The following is a 16,735-nucleotide window of genomic DNA, read 5'->3' on the forward strand; positions in this document are numbered from 1 at the left end:
ACGGCACATAACAACAACAACAACATTATTTTGGAAGAGGATGGCTAGTCCTTTTCCCTTGTCCATCTTAATCTGGGAGTTCTCAACCTGTCCATTATGGGTGACTCTTCCTGGTATTTAATATACTGGTGGCTTAACTTCCAGCATCCCAGCAACTTACAACTTACATCAGTACAGCAGACTGACAGACAAGTACTAATAATAACAATAATCAAGCAAGCATATACACATTCAGTTATAAAGTAATTGGTGTTGTACTGTAGAGTTGAAACCAAACCATAGCTGACCTTCCAGAAGGTTTTTTTAATCACATGGGAGTTGAATGCCCATCTTTCTCCCATGGAGCAACTAGAGAATTTGAACCACATACCTTTGCATTGGCAGTGCAATTCTTTACCATTAAGCCATTAGAGCTCCTTGACAATGTAATTAGCAACATGCAAAATTCTCAATATAATAAACTGACAGATAATGTCTACCACTGACAGAAAATTGTTAAGACAATCAGTCATACAAATGTCATGGTGCTGGACACCATTTTTTATCCAAACGGAGGCACAGTGTGACTCATTGGTAATAAAATAAAGATCCTTGTCACTGGGTGAGTAGGCATCATCATGGTAGATGGAGAAAGGACTGAAACTGTCAATTATTTTATCTTACTTGGATTCACAATCAGTACCCTTGGTCCAGCAGTCAGGTATTGTTTTGAGCAAGTTCACTGTCAGAGACCTCTCCAAAATACTAAAGAGCAATGATGGCAGTTTGAAGACTAAGGTGTGCTTGATTAAGGCCAGAGTCTTTTCCATTATTTGTTATGCTTCTGAAGCTGTACTTTTAATAAGAATTACAGAAGAAGGATTGATGCCTTTGAGTTGTGGTGTTGGAGAAGAGTACTGAGTATCCCATGGGCTGCCAAAAAACCAAACAGATATGTCTTGGAAAAGGCAAAACCAGAGTGCTTCTTGGAAACAAGGATGGTAAAGCTTCATCTCTCATACTTTGGATATATTGCTATGAGAGGCTATTTTTTGAAAGAGACATCATACTTGGAAAAGTGGAAGGTCAGTGAAGGAGTCAAAGACCCCCAAGAATCCAACAAGATGGATCAGCGTGATGACCACATCAATAGGCTCAAGTGTATCAGAAATGATGAGAATGGCACAGGATAGAACAAGGTTCAGGTCTGTTGTTCAGGTCAGTATGAGTCATAGTCAACAGCACCTAACAACAACAACATAGTATAGTGTAAATTTAACTGTCAAACACACTTGTAAACAAAAAAGCTCACATGAGTAACTGTATTGTGTTACTCACTTTGTCGTGGTGGTTTGGAACTGAATCTCCAACATCTCTGAGGTATGCATGCCTGTACATATTCTGACAAAGTTCATTTTAAATAGGTTATATGGTTCAAAATAAATAGGCTCATGAACTGGCAGTATAGCCTAAGTGTGATATGTTCCACCAGACAGAGAGCAAGGAGGCATTTTCATGAGATAAAAGACACAGAGAGAAACAAAGCATTTTTCACATATTTTGACAAACCATCAGGTTATGTTAAGAGTGGGTTGTTGAGAACACGCAGGCATGAAAACCTATGTCTTCAGAAAAGATATGTCTAGTGATTGACCTAAAACTTTGGAAGAATGTTTGTGTATCAAATGAGGTCAAGAATGTTTGTGCATCAAATGAGGTCAAAGAATATAGACATTTTAAACAGAATGGAGAGGACAACTTTCACCCAAACTTCTTCAATCTTTCAAAGAGGCTTTTTAAAAAATGTTAGTTTATTTATTATGACTGTTGTTGAAACTCTGCATAGCAGAGTACATACCAGTGCAACTATTTTTCCACATACATTTCTGTGACATCAAATAAGTTCTTCAAGTTGTGCAGCCATTCTCACACTCCTTTTCTGAATTATTCCTCAGATGTTAAGATGAGTTTATTTCCCCCAAGTTACCTGCCTAACCTTTGGGCCACCTTAGTTAGTCTAATCCTATACAGTTCTTAAGAGTGCAATGCAGCAGGCAGGCATCTACCCCCCAATTTGGCTATTGTCTGACTTCAGAGAGTATTTTTCAATTAAAATTTAAAATTGAAAGTTTAAGGATTATCTCAGGGCAAGAATTTGAGTTATGCTTTTTGAATATCAAATCTGGAGAGAGAGAAAAATACAAATCCACTAAGTGCAAAGGAAATTTTTTAAAATGACAACAATAGAACAATGGGCTTATCATCTCCTTATCACAAAATATACTGACTCTCAATGACTCAGAAAACTAGGGAATTCGTTTTGCTCTGTCTTTACAGAAGTCCTTTCGCTCCTTTCCCCTAAAATCTGCCCCTTGATTGATTCTCACTCCCCTGCCCAGTCCTGCCTCGCCTCATCAAGTTGTCAAGTCCAAGGAAAGGGACACGCCAGCTCTTTGTCACCAGCCTCTCCTTTCCTCCCCATCCCCTTTAACTGTTGTTGTGTGCCATCCAGGTAGACTCAGAGCTGGCCACCAGAGCTCCTTGCACTAGAATCTCAAAACTACTTCTTGTTTTCCATGTGAAAGAGGATCTAGGAATGGCAAGCTCTCTTGTTACACTCTGCCCCATGGTTAATAAAAACCCATAACATGAGGGATGCAGCCTTCACTCAGCTCCCTCCCATATGACCCCAGTGATCCACCTTCATTTACTTCCTGGCCCTTGGTCAAGTGCTACCTCTCTCTGATCAGTTCAGGAAAGACTCCAAGCTTCTTCCCTTTTTGTGCAAACATCCCTGCAAGCTCCTCTCCGACCCTAACCCCCTGCCCCCTCCACATCTAAGAACAGCACTGATTACATACCAGGGACTCGAGAAATACTTATTGATTGACTGGTGGGCAGCTTGACGCTTGAGCTCAGTTCTCCAATGTCAACAACCAGCTCCCCTGCAGCCAGTAGTCAGGAAACAGCCACGCAGGCTGCCCGTCTCCCCGGTGGTTTATTGCCACATAACTCCCACTGTCCCTAAAAGGCTAATCGATAAAGGTCTGCCCAGTAGCCACTCAGACTAATGAAATCATACGGCAGCTCAACAGCCATGATAACTCCCCATCACCACCAAGTAAAGTGAGAAACCAGTGGCTTTCTAAGAAGTTAGAGATGACTGAGGCTGCCGCCTGAGCCTCCCCTCTGAGGAACATTGTTCCCCACTCCCTGACCTCAGAGCCGAAGTGACATAGGCAAATGAGTACAGGTCCAACCAAGTGGTGATGGGTTCTGTCTCCAGACGTCTTTAACAGAGACCACAACTCAAAAAGAAGGAAACTGAGCCAAATACATTCCCAGGTAGCCTGAAGCTACTCAAGAAAGGTTTGGAGGGCACTCAAGAAAAGCTACTGCCCTCCCTGGAGCTTACTGTCATGCCAAGGAGTAGCTTGAGTGGAGATGAAGTTGGATAAAATTCTCAACTAATCTTCTCCTGCTCATATCTTGGTTGTTGTATACCAAACCATAGCTGGTTCTCCAGCAAGTTTTCAAAGGCAGTAAATCACACAGGAGGAGGTTGCCAGTCTCTTCCCTGTAGAACAGCTGGTGGATTCAAACTGCATACACTTGCATTAGGATTCCTTGCCACTAAGCTGCCAGCACTGTATCTTGGCAGCAGGAAATATCTCTCCCCAACACAATGCAGCTCTATCAGTGCTGCCTTGCTGAAAGTCCTTATGGGTAAGGTAGGATTTGGGGTGTCTGTGCTCACCAGGTATATATACCAAGGGAACAGGACCTCTACTACACCAAGGCGACATCTTTAGATGGTAATTGGCTAGGGTCAAGGCCCTGTTGAGCCTATCCTCACAGCTTTAATGTAAACCCACGCAGTCTTTTCCCTGCTTCTAGGGCTGGCTCTGCACTTAGCCAAGAGACACTGAGTAGCGCAAGATCCAGGTCAGAAACTTAAAGAATCACAGTGTAGAAATTGTGCACAATTAGGTGAAAAACTAGGGTAGAAAAAGGTCCTTGCTATGCATTCCGAGAGCTGGACCATGAATAGGGATACATAAGAAGAAGAATTGATGCTTTTGAGTTGTGGTGTTGGAGAAGACTATTGAATGGACTGCAAAAGAACAAACAGATATGTCTTGGAAGAGATGTAACCAGAATGCTCTTTGGAAGCAAGGATGGCAAAACTTCTTCTCTCATACTTTGGACATGTTGCTAGGAAAGGGTATTCTTAAGAAAAAGACATACTTGGAAAGGTGGAGGGAGAGTTCAACAAAAGAGAAGAAGATCTCTAAGAAGATGGAATGACACAGTGACTGCAGCAGTGGGCTCAAATGTGTCAGAGATGATGAGGATGGCACAGGACAGGACAGGGTCTGATCCGTTGTCCAAGAGGGTGAATATGAGCTGTGTTTGACTTGATAGTACCTAACAATAACCAGAAACAAAGTACCTATAGCAAGAGCAGGGTTATACAAAGGAGAGGTCTTGGAGGAGGTTGAGTCTGTAAGAATCATGAAGAGGCGGAGGCCAAGGCACCCCCGCTCAGTAATAATCATCCAGCAAACATGTAGCTGGCATGATGCTTGGGGAGTGACTATAGCTCGGAGACCAGATACTTGCTCTTCTGGAGCTTCTAGTCCAAGGAGGGAGGGAGGCCATGAACAGAAGATCAGATCTGAAACATCCAGCTGAACTTAGAGCATCCACCTCAGAGGGCCTCTCTGGAGAAGGAAGGAGCAAGCTTGATCTGAGCAGAGGGTCTCATGCCTCAGTTCATTTAGCCACCACCCTGAACCAGGATCTTGCTCTTGTTGTTGTGTGCCACCTTCAAGTGATTGACTTAATTCGTGGGTGTCATTGAGTCAACTACAACCTGTAGCAACCCTGTAAACAACAGCCTTGCCCTATCCTGCATCAGCCTCACATACTCTGTCGTGGTCAAGCCCATTGTTGCAGTCACTGTATCAGTCCATCTCATTGAAGGGCTTCCTCTCTTTCTCTGACCGTCTACATTTCCCAGAATGATGCTTTTTTTCCCAAGGACTGGTACCTTCTGGCAACATGCCCAAAGTATATAAGACAATGTGTCATCATCCTTGATTGTAAGAAGCACCTTGGTTGTACTTTTTCTTAGATGTGTTTGGCCTTGTGGCAAGCCATGATATATTCAATACTTTTTTGCAACCACCACAATTCAAAGGCATTCATTCTTCTTTGATCTTCTTTACTCATTGCTCAGATTTTACATGCGTATGAAACAACTGAAAATTGAAATCGGACTCATATTGATCTCAAAATAGAACTACTTCTATTCTGTTCTGTTCTGGAGTTCTCTTAGCTGCAACCTTTCTAGAAGCACGTCACAAGGTCTGTCTTGTGGTTTCGAACAACCAAACTTTTAGTCAGCTTCTGAGTGCTTAGCCATTGTACCTCCATGGCTCTTTATTAGGGATGAGGAAAGGATGTCAAGGAATTTAAGTCCCAGACAGCTGGCAGTGAGTGAGACCAAGATGTCAAACTGAAGTTTACATTCTCCCCATCCTTTACGTTCATTCTTATTGGTGGCTCCGTAGTAGACGCCTCACCTGTGCTGGAGAGCGATTCCTAGCCGCGCACCCCACATGCAACCACCACCTGTCAATGGAAGCCTGCTTGTTCTGGGATTCCAAACAGGTGTCAGAGGAGCTTCTAGACTAAGACAATCTAGGAATAAAGGCCTAAAGATCTACTTCCAAAGCCAAGCCATCGTAAGCCCCACAGATCACAATCATTCCGCTCCATTCCTCATGGGGTTGTCATGAGTCAGAGGCCCACTTGATGTCACTTGACAACAACAAGAAGCTGTTTGTTTGTATTTATAAAAATCTCCAGAGAGAACCACTGAAAATGGAGAGGTGTTATGGAGCCCCCTGACAAGAGCCCCTCACATGAGCTGTAAACAAATCAGTTCTCAGCCCTCTGACAGAGTACAGAGGAGACAAGATAATAAGATTTTCTTTCCAAAGTTCAGCACTGTCAGTTATTGCTGGGCTGGAACAGGGTGGCTGGTGGCATTTCAGCTCCCCGTTAGCCAGGCGGTCGAGAGACTCTTAGAAGCGCAAAGGCCAAATCAGGTGTTTGAAGGCAATTACCCATAAAGCTTCCCAACTCCAACTCCCTAAACACCCCTGCCCAGCTTTGCCTGACTTCCTGGGTCTAGATGTTCTCTAGTCCCCCACTTGGAGAGCAGAAACTGGCCACTGGAGGCTCCAGGCAGGGAAAATTCTCTTCCGATGCCTCCCGCAGCAGTTCTCGGAAGCCTCTGAGTCACTTTAGCTAATCAGATGAAGAAGCTGAAAGAGAAAACGAGGCGAGTATTAAGTCCGGGGAAATTACATTTGTCAGCTTTGCACATACAATTACACTAGCCAAATAGCTGGGCTAATACAATCAAGTGATGCTGAGCTGGGTCTCTCTCTCTCTGGTGGTAATGTTTGCAAAGATCGAGGAGGTACGAGGACCATCCACCACCCTCGCTCTCCACCAGCAGAGATGCAGACAGGTTGGGCACACACTCAGGAGCCGCGTCCAGCTCCTCTCTTCTGTGTGGTTGGACATTGTATGCTGAGTGACTCAGGTGTGTCAGAGCAGATACATGATCCACAGAGTTTTCCATGTGGATTTTTTTTTAAATAGGTTGCCAACTATTTCTTTTGAGATGCTTCTGGGAGGATTCAAACCTCCAACCTTTTGGTCAGCAGCTAAGTGTGTTAACAGTGTGCATGCTCAGACACTAGTCCATCATCAGCTAACACCAGGTCCAGCCACTCACTGGGCCCAAACTCACGGCTGATGACAACTTACGGAGTATGTATACACTTCTCATCAAGGACTCTCAGGAAAGAGAATTAAAAATATGGTTGTTGTTGGAGATGAAAAAATAGAAGAGAGACAGACAGACTCTTGAAAAGAACAACAAGTCTGTCAGTCAGCGTATCTGATCTGAGCCTGGCTCCACACTAAGAAAGCATGGACTCCAGCTATCCCACTTCCATTTGACCTCCTAGTGCTCACAGGACAGCTGGGCCACATCCGCAAACTTCCAGGGTCCCAATCAGGGTGCCTGTGCTCACACTCAGTGTTTGTTCCAACTCATAACCACCCTTTCTCAGGCTTCAAAGCTGTAACTAGCAACAGGAGGAGACTGCTCCCCCTCATCCCACATAATGGCTGGTAGATTTGAATCGCTGGAGATTTGTAGCCTTTGGATCTGCAGTGCAGCTCACCATGGACTATGCCACCAGATTGCTCCATTGTGGGCAAACATGATAGAGTTGGGGGGATACTCATTTCTAAAAGTCAAAGTTTGAACTAGGTCATCTTTAAGGCCCTTCCCAGTCCCAACTCCACGATTCTAAGGGCTGAAGGGAGATGGCGTCAGGGAGCAATAACTTCATTTGGCCCATCTCTCCAATTAACCCGTGGCACCGCTAATGCGCCCAGACGTAAGGGTGACAGACTGCCTATTTCCACACACGCTCCTAGGACTCAAGAACAGATGCCAATTCCAATGAGAAAGTTTTATGTGTTTCATATAAATTGATTGGGTCTATTTCTGCTAAATGCATTATCCATTCACCACAGAACAACTATTAGAGTTAATAGAATTTGTAGCCAGAGCCATTATATTCCAAGCACATGCGTCTGGGGATGACAGCATTGTTGGAGGCTTCGAGAGGTTGGGCTGCCTTTCACAGAGCTCGCTCAGAACCTGTCTCCTCACCCAGAAGGGTTTGCACTGGAGCCCCACAGGCTCCAGTCAGGTCCTCTTCAGCAAGCAATGCATCCCAGTAGCGAAGACACTTTCTTTTTGGGTTTGCTCAGTTCCTAAATCAAACAATCACTGTATTCGAAGCCAATTCTAAAAGCCCTTGCCATATCATCTGTCAGCATTGCTGGCAGTTCTGAGCCAGGTTGTGAATTAGCAGTAGTATTCTGGTTTGGGAGGCAGGAGACTAGAGGGGTGAGGAGGTCAGAAAGCAAGGCCAGGTAAAACTAATCTGAGGGGAGAGGCAGTCACATCAGAGTTGGATCTTGGTTGGATCTTGGTTGGATTTTAGTTTTCCTCGAGAAACACGCAATGGCTAGACTGGCAAGGCTCATTTGAAAATGTACAGTCCAAAGTATATGAATCTAAAAAAAAGAAAAAAGAGAAATATAAACACTTCTATAGACATGTGAAGTGCAGTGCAATGCTAGCCTAAAGTTTGGCAATTTGAATCCACTAGGTGCCGGTAGGGAAGAATGAGGCTATCTCCTCCATAAAGGTCTTGGGACACCAATGGAAGGTCACTATGAGTTGACATCAGCTCGACAACAGTGACTTTGGGTTTTTGGTTTTATGGGAACATGAGATTAATATAAACAGGAATCAACCCCACAACATAGGGTTTGGGTTTGGGTTGTGAACCCAAGGACAGAATAAGGTATGTCTGTCTCTGGCGGAACCAGGGGTGGGAAGAGAAGGGGAAATTCGTGGACCCTGCAGACCTGTGGAATCTGAATGCCTGGGAATGGAGGGCAACGCTGGCTTGTATAACAAGCCCAGGAAAGGCTGAGTCACAACAAAGTTTAGGAATGCTGACTGCACTCCAAGTCCTCCTTAAGAGGTAAGGTTCCTCCCTACTTCTTTGGAAGGTGAGCTTAGTATCACATGGCAAGTCAGTGTCCTTGTCATCCTCTTAAGATGCCTTCTCTAAGACAGAGAAGGATCTTGTGTTATGTAATTTCCCTTTTACTGACCCATGAGCACCATGATTGATGGAGCATTGCTGTGTGCCAGGAACTGTGCTGAATTCTTCTGCATACGTTATCTTATTTGTTAATATGACGGAACAATCCATTTCTGGATGAGAAAACTGAGGCTCAGATAACGTCAAGTAACTTGCTGTAAGTTATTCAACTTCTAGCAGGCTAAGACATCATTTTCTATAAACTCTAGAAAGGTACATTTTCTAAGGCAGAGAACATTTGGAAGGAAATAGGCGACATTGGAATAAACAAACCCCAAGGAATTTCACTGTTGAACGTTGTTGTTTTTTAAGTACCACCGAGTCTGAACTAACTCATAGCTGACCCCCTCCAGCAGGATTTTAGAGGCTGTCAATTGCAAGGGAGGAGATTGCCCATCTTTCTTCTGGGGAGCAGCTGGTGGATTGTAATCACCTACCTTGAGGCTGTCTGCACAACTCCTTAACACTAAATCACCAGAGCTCCTTATTGTTGAATAAATTTTCTAAAGAATCTTCTATGATGAAAAACTCTACCTGACATCATATTTTGTTTAAACAAAGAATATCTGCAACTTCTCTGAGACTCAAGCAAGGTTTATGAACCAGTTCACCTCTTCTGAGAATTTTCATGCCAAGATAGTGCACGTGGTCAGCATTTACATCCACACACATAAGAAAGCAGGTAAGTGCAGCTAATCAGTGTTTCTGCGTGCAGCCAGACTTGTTGGTACACTTGGAAGGTGCCTCTGTCACCATGCATTCAGTTGCTCAGGCCATCTCTTTAAGGGGCGGAGGCATGGAGCACAAATAAAATCTTCAAATCTACCTCAGACATTGGGCATTTACCTAACTCCACTGTGCTGCTTTTGGCCGTGTGATGCTGTTCTCTTGCTAAATTTGGACTGTCATCTATTTATAGCCAGCGTACTCGTGATAACAGAGGAAGATCCAACCTTACAAGGCTCAGGTGCCCCCGTCACTGTGTCGGGTTCAGCGCCCTCCCAATTATACACCTGCCATTCTTCATGTGAGTTCATCTCTTCCCCAAGGGCTGGTGCAGCCCTTGCTCCAGGAGGAGAGGTAGCATGGAACCAGCTCATGACTCATGACATCGCTCACATTAACAAGTTCTTCCAAGGGGAAAAAGCTTTGCAGGCTGCACAACCAGTCAGTATCCCCAAGAGGTGGCCAAACCTAAGGACCGTGGGCAGGGTGGTGGCACAGGAAAGGAAAACACTTACCCAGTGACCTGTTGGCAGGGCAGAGCTGAAGGCTGAGTTGGAGACCTAATGACTTTTGAAGGTGGCAGGATGCCCACTGATATCAGTGTACCCCCTCCAGAATGCCCCTCCCTTCCAATAGCCTGGAAGTCACCTCCTCTCATTCATATAGGGGTTTATTGTCACTATGCACATTCTGAAACTTTTATTTGATTCTTACAAACACTTGAGGGTGTTGTTGTTGTTGTTATTGTTAGGTTCTGTGACGTCGACCCTGTGAACAACAGATCTGAACCTTCCCTGAGCTGCACAATCCTCATGCTCTCAGTCAGGCTCCAGCCCACTGTTCTAGTAACTGCCAACCCACCCAGTTGAAGGTCTTCCTCTTTTTCTCTGAACTTCCACCTTTCCCAGCATAATGTCTCTTTCTGAGGATTGGTTCCCCTTGAGAATATGCCCAAGATAAGTGAGAAGAAGTTTCCCGAGCCTTGCCTCTACGGAACACCTGGATGGCACTTCCTTTAAGACAGATTTATTTGATCTTTTGGAATTTTGTAGGATATTCAATACTCTTCTCCAACACCACAGCCCAAAGGTGTTGATTCTTACTCTGTCGTCTTTATTCATTGCCCAACTTTCTGATGTACAGGAAGCAATTAAAACTACCTAGGTGTGGATAAGGTGCATCTTAGTCTTTAAACTGACATCTTTGCTCTTTAAAATTTTGAGTAAGTCCTTGACAGCAGATTTCTTCAAAGCAACCGGTCTTTTGATTGCTTTACCATGGGTGTTGATTGTAGATCCAGCTAAAAGGAAATCATTGACAACTTCAATCTTTTCTCCATTTATCTTGTTGTTGCCTATTGGTCCAGTGGTGAGGATGTTTGTTTTCTTAATATTCAGGTGTAACCTATACATCTCTTTAACCTTTTACATCAAAGACCTGTAGTCTGTTATCTTCTACAGTAAATGCTTCAAATCTTCTTCATTTTCTGCAATCAAGATTCTATCATCTGTATAACACAATTGTTAATAAGCCTTCCTCCAATCCTGATGTGATATTCTTCTTCATACAATCCAGTTTCTCAAATGATCTGCCCAACAGTTGGATTACATGGGTATAGAGATAGGATATAACCTGATGCACATCTTTCCTGATTTTAAACTGCAGTATTCCCTTGTTCTGTTCATGTAACAATCTTTTGGTCTAGGTATAGTTTTCACATAAGGATAATTAAGTGTTCTGAATTCTCATTCTTCTCAGTGTTAGCCATGATTTGGTATAATTAACACAGTCAAATGCCTTTTACATAGTCAAACACAAGTAACCTCCTTTTTGTTATTCTTTGCCTTCACCCTGAGGATAGGTGTCACTATCAGGAAGTGTTCTAGTCTAGTTTTTGAGAGTATAGGGTTGTTGTTTCTGTTCTTGTTAAGTACTGTTGAGTCTCTTGCAACTCATAGCAACCCTATGTACAATAGCTCAGAATCCTGCTCTATCCTGAGCCAACCTCACCATCTCCAATACACACCCATCAGCATTACCTAGTCAGTGAGTCAATCCATCTCATTCAGGGTCTTCCTCTCTTGTGCTGTCCCTCCACTTTCCCAAATGTGATGTCCCTCTCCAAGGACATCAACCTTTCCTTAGGTGCCATCAAACTGAGTACAGTTCACAATGACCCGATGGATATCAGACCTGAACCCTGCCCTACCCTGTGTCATCTCCATCATTTCTGACATATTTGAGTCCATTGCTGCAGTCACTGTGTCCATCCATCAAGTTGAGGGTCTTCCTTTCTCTTGCCAACCCTCACCTTCCCAAGCATGATGTTCTCCACCAAGGAATAGCTTCTCCTAACAAAATGTCCAAAGTATGTGAGCTGAAGCTTTGTCATCTTTACCTCTGAGGAGCTCTCTAACTCTACTTTCTTCATGTTTAAATTCCAGCCATGCTATTTACCTATGCAATCTCCTTGGTCTTTGTGTGTTTGCCTTTCCACACATCAAAATATTATGTTTCTTTGAGTAGTAGTTGCATTAAAACGAGCTCTAGCAGCATAATCTGTAGGGAGTTGCACTACTAATCCAAAGAGTACACCTCTGGTGATTCTAATCCACCAGCAGCTCCAAGCCAGAAAGATGAAGTTTCTTCTTATATTTTTCTAAGCATCTGAAACCCACTTGGAGGGTCAGCAATGAGTCAGTTCCAACTCAACAGCAATGAGGTTTTGAGTTTCCTCAGTTGTATTGGTGCTCTTCAGAGAGAAAGAACCAATAAGAAATATTAAAAAAAAAAACAAAGAAAATGAGATTTATTGTGATTAGAGCACTCAACTCACATAGTTGTGGAATCTGGCAAATCAAAAATCCATAGGTCAGGACAGAGGGACTACAAACTCGGGCAGGATCTCAAAGCTACAGTTTTGAGATATAAACTTTTCTCCCATTAGAAAACTTTGGATTTTGCTCTTAAGGTTTTCCACTGATTGGCCAAGATCTGTCCACATTATAGAGGATGAACCTCCCCCCTTTACATGGGGTCAACTGATTGTAAATGTTGATCACATCCACAAAATACCTTCATATGCTTTGTCTTCTAGACAAGTATTTGTCCAAACAACTGCTCACCATCACCTAGCCAAGTTGTCCAATAAAACTAACCATCATATAACTTACATCTCCTAGTGCTGACGCAAGGATCACGGTGTCAAGAGCTTAGAGGGGAAGCATGACAAGGAGTAAGCCATGTGACGATGTGAGCCACATCTTCATTACAGAGCTGATGAACAATCCACTAGGACAATCTCAAACACCACTTAACTGCTGACCAGCCCTTATGGGGCTCTTGCTGTGTACAAATCAGCCTGCTTCCTCTATCTACACAAGACAATTAAACTCCAGTCAAGGAAGAAAGAACCAATGCCTTCTAGTTTATGTTTTTACAGATCTCTTGAGTCTTACTTAAATCCGGGGGTGGAGAAAAGGCATACAGTGTTGAAATTAGTTTAACATGTGTTTTAGGGGCATAATTTTATTTTGTGGCACAAAATTGTACTTTGTTAACATCATGAATTACCGTGAGTCAGAACTGACTCGACAGCAGTAAGTTTGTTTGGGGTGCCCCCCACCGGCCCAATTGCTTATTTGATTTCCTCTTTGCCAATCCCTGTGCTGGGTTATTGTTGTTAGGTGCGATCAGAGCTGGTTCTGACACACAATGACCCTCTGTACGACAGAAAGCAGCACTCCCTGGTCCAGCACTGTGCTCCAATTGTTGCTGTGTTTGAGCGCACTGTTGTTGCAGGCCTGTGTCAATACATGTTGTTGAGGGTTTACCTTTTTTTCACTGACTTTCCATTTGATCAAGCATGATGTTCTGCTCCAGAGAATGTTCCTTCTAATAACAGGTCCAAAGTCTCACCTTCCTTGCTTCTAAGGAGCTTTCTGGCTGTACCTCTTGCTGATTGTACCTGTCTTTCAGATTGGATTGTTCTGTCAGTTCATGGCACAGTTAACATTGTTGGATATCCTATAGCATGTCTCTATGATGAGGACATAAAGTACTGGGGTAAAAAAAAAAATGTGTCACTGGAAATTGCATAAATCCATCATGAAGCCAGTATTGTCCCAGCATGAGGGAGATTCTGGTTCCCTCTTCAATGTCCAGTCCGATCACATCTGAATTTAGACAGGCACTCCTTCCCTGGTTAGTAAGATCTCCATTTCTAGTGCAAATTCTTCTGAATTTGCTATCATTTTCCAAAAGAACTCTGGTGTCTAGTGAGAAAGCAAGGAGTCAATACCTTTACTTTGGAACTTCTGACCTTGACCCATACTAGAGGACTGGTACAGCAACATTCAGCTTGGAGGGACTCAAAAAATCCTCCTAAACATCCAGTCTGATGACAGGTGATGGTTGGAATAACAACAAAGCTATAGGCAGTAAGACTTAGCGCATGCCCTGCTCCTCTGAGAGACAGAGGGAACTCATTGTCTCTCTCCTGACTGGCCTGAAAGTGTATTGCTTTCCTGCTGCTTGTTGCAGTGGCAGGTTACATAAATGAGAAGCAATAAGTAATCTAGAAACTCTGGGCTCAGCATGCCTGGATTAAGATCATTTAGCTTGAAGACTAGCAGAACACAAAAGGCTTCTTCATCAGCACAAATGCATTAGGCTGTTGTTCAGGAAGACCACTTAAATTATCATTCCTCGCCCATATTTACTAGTTCTTTCTACAAAACAGCCTGGCTCCCTGTGAAGTCCTTTAGCTCTCTGTCTGGAGAGCTTCAGGGGACTTTGTTATTGATTGACTTGGACCCTGTGTTGGACAGAGGAACTTGGAAAAGACACTGAAATGCTAAATGCAGAACGAACATGAAAAGAGGTCCCTTCTGTTTGCTCCATCCAGACCAGGGGGAACATGAATAAGAGGTAGAAACCCCTTAGCTCTCACTGTGCCAATGAGGAGAAAGTGGGCAGAAAGTGGACACAAGGCACAATTTAGCCCATTGAGTACACTCTGTACTAGGTGCTTACATCAAAGATGTCCAAAGCAAGTATTCACTGATTGGCAAGGTAATTTAGGTTGGTTTTGCCTTTTGTATTTTTGACTGTTGTATTGTTGTTGCTGTTGTTATGTATTGCCAAGTCAATTATGACTCATAGACACCCTATGAACAACAACTCTCAACCTCGTCTGTCTTGAACCAACTTCACCATCTCTAACACAACTGACCCCATTGCCACAGTCACTGAGTCAATCCATCTCATCCAGGTTCTTCCTCTCCTGTGCTGTCTTTCTACCTTTCCAAGAATGATGTCTTTCTCCGAGGACTAGTCCCTCCTGACAACATGTCCAAAATATGTGAGAAGGAGCTTCAAAATCCTTGCCTCCAAGGAGCAATGTGATTTCATGCTTTCCAAGATAGACCTATTTGTCCTCTTGGCAGTCCATGGTATGTTCAGTACTCATCTCCAGTACCACAACTCAAAAGCATCAATTCTTCTTCTGTCATTCTTACTTATTGTCCAGCTCTCTGATACATAGCAAATAATAGAGAAGACCATAGCCTCCAATCAGGTGCATCTCAGCTTCTAGACTGACATAGTCTAGAGAGTACCCTAACAATAGATTTTTTCCCAATGCAATTCGTCTTTTGATTTCTTGACTGCTGGTGCTAAGAGGGTTGATTGTAGATCTAAGCAAGATGAAATTGTTAACAATCTCAATCCCTTCTCCATCTATCATGATGCTGCCTATTGGCCCAGTGGTGAGGATTTTTGTTTTCTTGATATTGAGATGCTACATATATGGAAGACTGCAGTTATTTTGAGACAAATTGCTACAAATATAATGCCTAAAACAAGGTATTTACAGTATTTCCATTTCTGAAGGTCAGGAAATTATGACTTACTCTCTGCTTTATAGCTTAGGAACTCAACTGAAAACTCTACTGGAGAAGGAATCACTTCCAGGCTCACAATGTTGTTGAATTGAGAATTTGGGGTTTTAACCAGGTGCAGGTGACACACAGTTCCCTGCCACAATGGCTCCTCCACTGGGGCATCTTGCTTCATCAAAGTCAGTAAGAGAAAGAAGCTGCTACCAAGATGGGAATCATAACTCATATAACATAATTCTAAAAATAACACCCTATCACCTTTGTCCTTTTTTGGTTAGAAGTAAGTAACAAATTTCACCCACATTCAGGAATAAAATTATCTAAAGGGATGAACACCAAAAGCTGGAGCTTATTTGGCCCATCTGAGAACATACCTGCTACCACAGCTTTTGTGAGCCAGAGAATAACCAGTCACAAGGAAGCGTTGACAGCACAAGAAAGATTCCAATAGGCAAAATTACTGAGAGGAATCTTAAGCCTGTTTATTCAACATGCCACAGATGCCTAAATAATTCTCAAAGCATCTACTGAATGCCAGGCAATAATGAGATGGCAAGTAGATCAGGAGAAGCCCTGGCTAAATAAAAGGTCAGAAGTTCAAAAACTACCCAGAAGTACCTTAGGAGAATAGTCTGGTAATCTACTTCCAAAACTCTAGCCATTTAAACACTGGCTTTCAAGTATCTACTCTGATGCACATGGGTTTGGCATGAGTCAGAATTGACTCAAAAGCAACTATTTTGATGTTTTTCTTTGCTTTGTTTTTCTAAGTAGATCAGCAAAAAGTCCTAGAGACCAAGGTTGAAGCTGACTTCAGGAACGTTAAACTTTCTGGGCCTCAGTTTCATCATCCACAATATAGGGATAATAATCACCTGCCACTTTTCTTTCTCAAAACTAGCTAGTACAGTGAGAAAATGAGGTCGTTCCCAAGAAGACTTTGAAAAGCACAAAATCATTCACTAATATCAATGTTGTGATGTTGTCATTAATATTATTAAAAACTACAACCAAGAATATTACACCCATTCACCCATTCTTCATATGTTGCCTTCTGTGAATATTCAATGTATGTAGAAGTAACCTCCTCTCCACCCTAGGAGTAGGCATTTCTGTGTGTTCTCTGAGCATGTATTCCTAAAAAGCTTTGCAAAACTATGGTGGGGGGAGGAAGGGTGGCATAATTGTAAGCTCTGGTGGATCCTTCTTAGGTTTAATGGTGGTTTTGGTTTATTATCTAAACCAAAACTCTAGTACTAACTTTTTAAATCCTAGATGTTGTTGTTGTATGCCATGGAGTCACTTGCAACTCAGAGCAACCCTATATACAACAGCTCTGAACCCTGCTCTATCCTG

General features: G+C 43.0%; 1 protein-coding gene and 1 pseudogene across 1 annotated transcript in view; one reads left to right on the forward strand and one right to left on the reverse strand.

The window, feature by feature from the left end:
• The window catches only part of LOC102876784, a 10,386-nt pseudogene extending 3,111 nt beyond the window's left edge, over positions 1–7,275 (reverse strand).
• Positions 1–16,735, forward strand: part of ALK (anaplastic lymphoma receptor tyrosine kinase) — a 1,280,998-nt gene that overhangs the window by 1,141,487 nt on the left and 122,776 nt on the right. The gene's annotated exons all lie outside the window — the stretch shown is intronic.

This window comes from Elephantulus edwardii, unplaced genomic scaffold (genome assembly GCF_000299155.1).
Source record: "Elephantulus edwardii isolate Elephantulus edwardi_28Jun2011 unplaced genomic scaffold, EleEdw1.0 scaffold00009, whole genome shotgun sequence".
NCBI lineage: Eukaryota > Metazoa > Chordata > Mammalia > Macroscelidea > Macroscelididae > Elephantulus > Elephantulus edwardii.